The sequence below is a fragment of the Rhagoletis zephyria genome, unplaced genomic scaffold, assembly GCF_001687245.7.
Source record: "Rhagoletis zephyria isolate East Lansing unplaced genomic scaffold, Rhagoletis_zephyria_1.1 Rzeph_scaffold_01152, whole genome shotgun sequence".
NCBI classification, from domain to species: Eukaryota; Metazoa; Arthropoda; class Insecta; order Diptera; family Tephritidae; genus Rhagoletis; species Rhagoletis zephyria.
In genome coordinates, this window is record NW_016158236.1 from 134,310 (window position 1) to 143,508 (window position 9,199).

Here is a 9,199-nt window from a genome sequence, read left to right on the forward strand (position 1 = left end):
CTTATGGTTACATGTGTATATCTTGGTAACCGCTGCTCCAATTTCTTCCCATCTTGGCACAGTTGTTGGCCTTGGTACACCATACCAAATGGCTGACAATTTTTTAAATCGGTCAATAATCACGCCCACATCCCATATAACGGTAATTTTCAGAAATACGAAAACTGCGATATTTTAGTAACTACTGGAGATTATTCACTCAAAATTGACATTTGCAATAACTTTTAGACAAAAAATAAGAATATTATAAATTTTTGGAAAATGGGCGTAGCCACGCCCACTTATGGTTACATGTGTATATCTTGGTAACCGCTGCACCAATTTCTTCCAAACTTGGCACAGTTGTTGGCCTTGGTACACCATACCAAATGGCCGAAATTTTTTTAATTCGGACAATAACCACGCCCACATCCCATATAACGGTAGGGCCAGGAAATACGTTTATGATAAATTTTGGAAAATGGGCGTGGCACCGCCCACTTATGATCACGAATATGTATCTCGCTAACCGTTCTAGCAATTTGTACCAAACTCGGTATGGTTATTGTGCTTGCCACATAAAAGCAAACCATTGAAAATTGTTGAAATCAGACTAAAATTACGGCCGCTTTTCATATAACGGTAAATTTTAGTAATGCTTGAAATTTCAATATTTCGAAATTTAAGGACGCTAGTTTACCTAGTTTAATTTATACACCCCGGCTTATCATGTAGCGGTAGCTTTCGGAAAGGTGGAAAACATATATTTAATACTTGCGCCGGGTATTTAATGTTCGGCTCCGCCCGAACTTAGAATTTCTTACTTGTTTTAATACACTTTGGTTGGGGCTTATATTAGAGAATTCTCTGAACGATGCGAACTCATATGCTCCTATGGTATTTCTGGTCGTCATTAACGCGGGACATTTGCAAAGAAGGTGTTCTACTGTTTCCTGTTCGTTTTTGTTTCTGCAGCTTCTATAGAAGTCGTTGTAGGAAATGCCCAGCTTTCTCGCGTGGTTGCCAACCGGCCAGTGCCCAGTAAGAATCGCTACTAGCCTCGCAACGTCAGGTCTGGGTTTTAATAATAAGTTATGTGCTCTCTTAGGATTCTACGCGGGCCACATGGTTTTGATGAAATTTTGATGTTCGGCAACCTGTCGCCTACGCCACCTTTCAACCGATTTCTAAAGAATGTGGATAAAGATTTCTTTATACAGGGTTCATATTGGTGGTAAGTTCCACTCCTGCATCGAGTCCAATGTAGACCCCCTCCGGCTAACTCGTCTGCTGCATCGTTTTCTGGAATGTTGCGATGACCAAGGACCCAAACTAAATCCTTGTCGAACTGACTACTTACTGAGTTTAACAGAGTCCTACACTTTTGATCAGTTTCGACCTTGTTGTGAAAGACGCTCGCAGTGACGTAAACCACTTTGTTCTAAAGACGGCGGCCTTCAGATATAGCCCGAAAAACACTTGCAAAATCGGGCAGATGGATTGATCTTCTTTATTCCAGGCCTTTGGAGAAAACGACTGCTGCCACTCCGCGTTCCAGTTTGGAGCCATCGGTGAACAGATTATATCGAGCCCTAACCGCCAAATGCATCTAGATGCTCTAGGAATATTTCTGCACCAAAAAGAAAATATAAAAAAAAGGCGCTTACGTTATTTTGGCGATTAGGGCTCGATATATCTAGACAGAGATATCAAGTTCCCCTCCGGGGCGGGTCTCAACGCGAAAATGGCCCCGAAAGGTACACTGAGGGAACAAATTTTAGAATTAAAAAAGAAAACGTGCTAAATTTAAAAAAATGCGCATATGAAAGAGCACCAACCCCACTCGTTATAAATTTGAGTATGTACGTTATAAAATATGTCTTTATGAAGTGCACAGATGCTTTTTCGTAAGTAAGAAGGAAAAAAATTATAATTTTATTTTCCGTCTGATGGTAATTGAACCCGGACCCTCTTGGCAGCAACCAATTGTATCAAGCGTCTTTGCACACAGCCACAGCCATACATGTAAATGTGTTTTCAAATGTTGAGTTTAAATCAACATCACAGCGCGAGATTAGTGCCCCAGCCAGCAAAAAATCCGAAAACCGATCCGAAAACGGAAAAAAAGTCGACGAAACCCGGATTTTTGTCCGTTTACCGATTCCATTTCGGATACTTTAATGATCCGTTTTCCCACTAAAGTGTGCGGTAGAAACGTATGTACAGAAAAGTACCGAAATTGGTGGTGAAAAGGATACGTTTTCGGCAGTTTTTCTGAAATTTGTCTGATTGAATTTTTCGTTAAATACGATTTTCTTCTGCACTTCACAGATACTTTTCCATGGTTCAAAAGAAATGAAATAAAATTAGGAAGCGCCTGACAGAATTCGAACCCGGCACCTTCTGGAGGCTAACAAATAGCGGCACACTCCTCTGCACGCTTAGCCACTGCCGACTACGCATGCATGCTTTCAAATGTTTAGCTTTAGCAAATGAAATACAATTATTGCTTTCAAATGACATCAGGAGTGTACTCGTACGCCCAACTATCTAAAGTTTTAGAAAACTTTTACTGGTTTTGCGTTCTCGTACCCAAAAAATTTGCAAAGTAGGGGAAATTGAGAGAGCACAATGTGAAAGAGAGCTGCAAATTTCTGCTGGAAAAATTTTTCCCAGCTAAAACTTGCAAGTTAGAAAATCAGCTGATCACAAACACATGTTTGTAAATAAACAAAAGAAAATATGGCCTTTTTAAGTTATTTATTGCAAATTTTATTATTAATGCTAGTATGCAATGAAAAAGTGAGTAAATTTAATATGCACAACGTTTGTTGTGTTTATTTTTCGCTAATTTGCTATTAATCTCCAGTTTGTTTACTTTAGTGTGTGCTGACTATGGTTGCCGTATGACATTTTTCGTTTGTACCATAATTTACCTTTAAATATATCAAAATAGATATAAATGCAGCATGCTGAAATGTTGTTTTGCTGAAGTTTTCGGTTTTGGTAGGTTGATTGTTGAAATGAAAATTTTGTAATTTTAAAGCTACATCTGTAGCTATATCTATTACATTGTTTTTGGATCAATGATAAGTGTTTGGAGGAGATACTCTTGTTTTTGAATGCGTCACCATGTGATATCACAAATAATTATAAGAAAAATAACTTATTCATTCCGATATAATTAATTTGTATTTTAAAAAGGTTTTTCTTTTCGAAAACTATTCAATTGTATAATATGCCAAATCGGGGGAAAATGTACCAAACAGAAAATAAATAGCCAAATTAATCACCAGTGGCAACTATGCAAGTGATCACCTGTTTCGAAGGTTGCAAGTTTTTGCAAATTTTGCGTTCTCGTACTTCTGTTGCTATTTCGTCTCTTTGAGAGCGAATGCTTCTAAATTCTCAGAACCTTTGCTGCTGGAGAATTTTGTCCTCTCAATACGAGTACACACCTATCATCTTTTTGGAACGTTTCGAACGTTTTCCGGATACGAACATTGATGATAACTGAAGCCCTATTCTATAACTCGAATCGAAGGTTGATTCTATTCGAATTTGTTATTCGATTCGAATTTCTTTTAGCATTCTGTAAAAGTTTCGGATCTAGTTTCTAGGTTTACGAAAGTTGTACCACCCTGTGCCAGAATTTTCGAATGTCAAACGTCAAAATACATAGAAGGAAAACAAATAAGGAACTAATTTATATTAAAGGATTGTTATTAATTTTAAAAACAAACAAAACATGGATTCTGTTGCATTGTGGATGGACGAAGAAATTAATGGAGAGAAATGCAAGAAGGGCTATAAGAGAATTTTAATATTGATGAATTATCGGAAAGAAGGTAAATGCATACGGCTCATTCCATCTCAAATCACCCAGGCCGGGGGAAAGTGAATTTAAGTTTGCGATAAAACTCACAGGGATTGTTCCTTGAACAATTTAAGGAGACACGTATTTTTTCTTTTTGCTCAGAAATGCGAATTTTTCGAATAATGAATTTTTTTCTTTTTGAGTACGAACGCTTCTTTTTTCCTCTCTTAATAGCAACTTTTGATGAAATCGCTTATAACTGCCGCAAAAAAGCAAGGATTTGAACGATTTTTTTTTTTTAATTGCAGATATTGATCTACTGAATCGATCTAGTGAACTAAACATCAGTAATTGTTTATTAATAATTAATTATTGTTTATAAACAAAAAATTTTAAATTTTTTCAAATTGATTTTCTTCAAATTGCCACATCTTTTTTTTCTCTCAAACTTTTTTGTCTATTAGGGAATAGTATAAACTATTTTCAGTACGAGTAGCAATATGCTAAAATTCGTCGTTTTCGAGTTATGATTTTTTTTTCTGAAAATGCACTTGTATGATGCTAGCAGATTTTCGTGCCAGTTGAGGGCGCAAAAATTGTTGCCCATTATGATAAAGTTTCCTTGCTGGAAATTTTTTGAGGTTGCCCGATCAGAGCCAAAAGTTTTTCCCAATCGGGCTCTAATTTTGGCACAATTGGGGCCCAATTAGCGATTTGCCCAATCTACCGAAGATTTCCCCAACCAGTGCTCACAATTTGCTCAAAGTGAACATGTATACGCAATTAAAACGTCTTTATCGATAAAATCACACATACACACATCAAAATTCCCTACGAAAAAAAATATTTTTTAATTTTTTTTCTTGAAAAATTTTCCACATACAAATTTTTTGATAAAAAAAATTAGTTTTTGAAAATATGCCATCTCAAAAAAAATTGGAAAAAATCACAATGGTAGCTCTGAGTATTGCGCAATATTTAAGTATAATGTTATGGGGTGCCCTCTACAATAATTTGAGTTATGAATTTTTTTACACCGAAGTTGAGTAAAATGAGTACGTTACAATTCAAAAAAAAAATAAAATTTTGTTTAGAATTTTTTTGAGTATGCAATTTTGTAGCCCATTAAATTTGAGTATAATAAAGTGCAAGTGTTAAGCTACTGCAAAATTGCGTTGATTTTTAATATTGTTTATGCTCACGGCTTCTTGCACTTTTTCCTTATCGATGAAAATAGCTGCAAAAGCCGTTTTGAGCATAAACAATATTAAAAAATTCAACGCAGATTTTGCAGTGCTCTTAAACTTCCACTTTATTATACTACAAATTTAATGGGCTAAAAACTGAATATCAAAAAAATTCCAAAAAAGTTTAAAAAATTTGTAAATTGGTAATGTACTTATTTTACTCAACTTCGGTGTAAAAAAAAAATTCATAACTCAAATTATTGTAGAGTGCACCCCATAACATTATACTTAAATATTGCGCAATACTCAGAGCTACTATTTTGATTTTTTCCAATTTTTTTTTGAAATGGCATATTTTCAAAAACTAATTTTTTTTATCAAAAAATTTGTATGTGGAAAACTTATCAAGAAAAAAAATAAAAAAATATTTTTTTTTCGTAGGTAATTTTGATGTGTGTATGTGTGATTTTATCGATAAAAACGTTTTAATTGCGTATACATGTTCACTTTGAGCAAATTGTGAGCACTGGTTGGGGAAATCTTCGGTAGATTGGGCTAATCGCTAATTTGGCCCAATTGGGCCAAAATTAGAGCCCGATTGGGAAAAACTTTTGGCTCTGATCGGGCAACCTCAAAAAATTTCCAGCAAGGAAACTTTATCATAATGGGCAACAATTTTTGCGCCCTCAACTGGCACGAAAATCTGCTAGCATCATATAAGTGCATTTTCAGAAAAAAAATCATAACTCGAAAACGACGAATTTTAGCATATTGCTACTCGTACTGAAAATAGTTTATACTATTCCCTAATAGACAAAAAAGTTTGAGAGAAAAAAAAGATGTGGCAATTTGAAAAAAAATAAAATTTTTTGTTTATAAACAATAATTAATCATTAACAAACAATTACTGATGTTTAGTTCACTAGATCGATTCAGTAGATCAATATCTGCAATTAAAAAAAAATTTGAAATTATAGCTTCATAAAAAATTTTCGGCTTTCCAAGGAAGCCTTCAATTATGTGTTGAGAAGCATAGATCACAAATTTCATGCACCTATAAGATCTACGGCATTTACTCCGACAGTAAAATTTGTTGCTACTCTAAAATTTCTTGGGCAAGGAGGCTATCAGCACCAAATAGGGCAAGAACGTTTTGCAGGATTAGCGCAATCAACGACTTCTAAATGTATCACGGAAGTGATCAATGCGATAGAAAAAACTTTATGTCCGAAGCACATAAAATTTGAAATGACTGAGCAAGAAAAGCGTGAAGCCAAAAACCATTTTTACTCAAAATTTGGATTACCAGGAATAATGGGTGCTGTTGATGTTGCCCATATCCAGATGGTTAGGCCGGTAAAGGATGAACATCTGTTCTTTAACCGGAAGCTAAAGCATAGCATCAATGCAATGGGATAAGTTTTTAATACTTACACGTTTTTGTTCATACCTTTTCATAATATTTTTTGATTAGATTTGTGATCACAAGAGCGGTAAATGGAGTCTATGGTGGAGCGACTCATGATTCTCATGTATGGAGCTTTTCAAACGAACGACAATATATGAAAGCCCAATACCAAAATGGAGAAAAATCATCTTGGATAATTGGTTGGTGACGTTATCCATATGTACTTGTATCACTTAAATCAATGTTACACGATATGTATTTCTATATGTAAATGCTACTTTTGTGATACAATGTAATATATGGTACATACGAGTACATACAAAAAAGTACCATTTACATATGTGAATGCATATGGTGTAAAAATCCTGTTAGTAGCACAGTACTCTGTAACAAACTCTTATATAATCTGTTTTATATTCCCAAACGTACCGCTTATTACAAATTTGCATGCATTATCTTCTATTTTCAAGGTGATTCTGGATATCCATTAGGGCCATGGCTCCTCACACCTTACCGTAAAGCAGAAGAAAATTCTCCAGAAATGTTATATAATGAAAGGTTTACCAAAGCGCGATCAATAATAGAACGAGTGTTTGGAATTTTAAATGGTCACTTTCGTTGCCTTCATGCTGGAAGAGAGCTTCATTATACACCCGAACAAGTAGTAAACATTTTAAATGCTTGTTGAGCACTGCATAACATTTGCCTTACATACCATGTTGAACCACCAACTGTTATTGAGATCAATGAAGAAGGCTCAAATTTAGCTTTATCGCCAACTTCAATATAGAAGAGAACGAATTTATGGCACAGACAGTACGAGATCGAATTAAAAATATCTTGCGTTCCTAATTTAATTTTCCTAACTATGTGCAATTAAAGAACTTTTCACAATAAGTACATTTTCTTTTGTATTTATTTGAGAATAATATATGAATATGTTTGTGGTTCTATTACATACATATGTATTTATATATAAAAATAAACATAAACATTTTCTTCAAGTATACATATGTACATACATAGGCAAATATTTGATATGTATGTATATTAATCCATACGTGTATTAACATCTAACAGCTGTTGCTTGGGTCTTGGTTTTGAAATTCTAATTTTGTTTCTCTCCAAGTCGCTTTTTACTTTGTATTCATGTTTAATTTTGCGAATTTAAGTTTTTGTCTCTATTTCTATTTTCTCTTCCATTTGTTCCACAGATTTCTTATTTGTTTTTGCTATTGATTTTAAATTGTAATTTACGTCTTTTAAAATGCGAGTACAATCTCAGTGGAATTTTGTTTGCCCATCCACTTGCATTTTCAAAAGATTGCTTTTGCTTTGAGTTAGGGACCGCACCGTATTGCAATTGGGTGACGCCTGGGAACAGGAAGGAGGAGTACACGGTGGCAGTTCTGCACTATCCAGCAAATCAATGGCATAATTCGGAGTGGTTGGAGTAGGGATAAATCGATACCATCAAGTTATTACTCAAATCAGTTCTTGTACTTGTATCAAACAAGGTATCGATACCTACTCAGTATCGGAAAGGTATCGAGTACTTGTACATATAACTACGATTTTGCACATTTTTCAAAGTCATTGAATTTTTTTCACAAAAAAAAAATGAATTTTTAGAAGATTATTTATCTTCTAATATTTTTTCATACAAAAGCAATAGGATACAAATTTACTAAATTAATAGATGCAGTTTTTTCATATAACATAAGTTTCAGAAAATAACTCCTTTTTTTGTTATATTTCCCCAAAAAATCTACTTTTCCAAATGTTTTCCTGAAAGGCGAGATTTTGATACACGGGCATGTTCTGAAATTCGAAACTTTGAACTCGCCAAATATTTTTTAATTATATCTGATGAAAACAGTGACCATTCTAATTGAAACCCGTAAAAGAAGCAGCAGCGATATGAAATAAATCATTTTAATGCGATAATTGTAAATGTTTGGGTTAAAAACCATGGAGAAAATTATCGAAATCGAGTCGATTTCAAATTTTCGAATTTTAGAACATACCTGATAGTTGTACCTGTCTTTTAGTAAAGCATGGCCGGGCTTGCTTATATAGCTGCGGAAATGTAGTGCGCTTATCTTCCCATTCCTCTAATGGGTTGCTTTTCAAAAAAGATACTGAAGCATAATAGGTTTTGACTTCCTTTTCGATACCTACTTGGATCGCAGTAAAAAGTATCGAGCAAAAACTACTTGGTAAATTGAGAAAGTATCGAGTATGTACTTGGATTTACTTGTATCGATTTATCCCTAGGTTGGAGCAGTTGCACATCCGTTGCTGTTTGTGGCTTCACTTCTTCCTGCACCGAATTTTTGACCACCGGCTATTCCATCTACTGCTTCATTTATTCGCAACAACTACATTGCCCTTAACTCCATTGAATTAAGTGAATTAATTTTTGCAGGGCCACCACCAGTTTCCGACATGCGCAACGTATTTTTGCGCCCAAGCCTTAAATACATATGTGAATAAAAATAATAATAGTAGTTAATAAAAAACTAAATTGCATTCATAGTGCCGTCGTATGTTTAAAATATACTCTTTCATTACATAAATTAAATAAATTTATATTTTTTTGTTGTTTTTTAGTATAGTTCAAATGTAACATTTGCTAAAATTTAATTACGTTTGCTTTATTAAAACTGTTCATTGAGCGGTGCATTAGCTATTTATCATAACCGTTATACCTTCAAAACGGTACTTTAAAAGGTCATACGACGCGCGACTCGTGGTGTAGCTTTAAGAGCTAACATTATTTGGCTCACACTAAAATAACCATTTTCC

At 34.4% G+C, this 9,199-nt stretch overlaps 1 protein-coding gene across 2 annotated transcripts in view; it reads left to right on the plus strand.

The window, feature by feature from the left end:
• LOC108362956 (uncharacterized protein K02A2.6-like) overlaps positions 1–7,332 on the plus strand; it is a 90,931-nt gene extending 83,599 nt beyond the window's left edge. The window contains exon 3 of one of the 2 annotated variants that reach the window (XR_001847539.1): positions 6,862–7,301. The gene's annotated coding sequence lies outside the window, so the exon portion shown is untranslated. Of the gene's footprint in view, positions 1–6,861 lie in introns of both variants that reach the window. The other variant, XM_017616119.1, reaches the window with a different exon arrangement.
• The last annotated feature ends 1,867 nt before the right edge of the window (positions 7,333–9,199 follow it).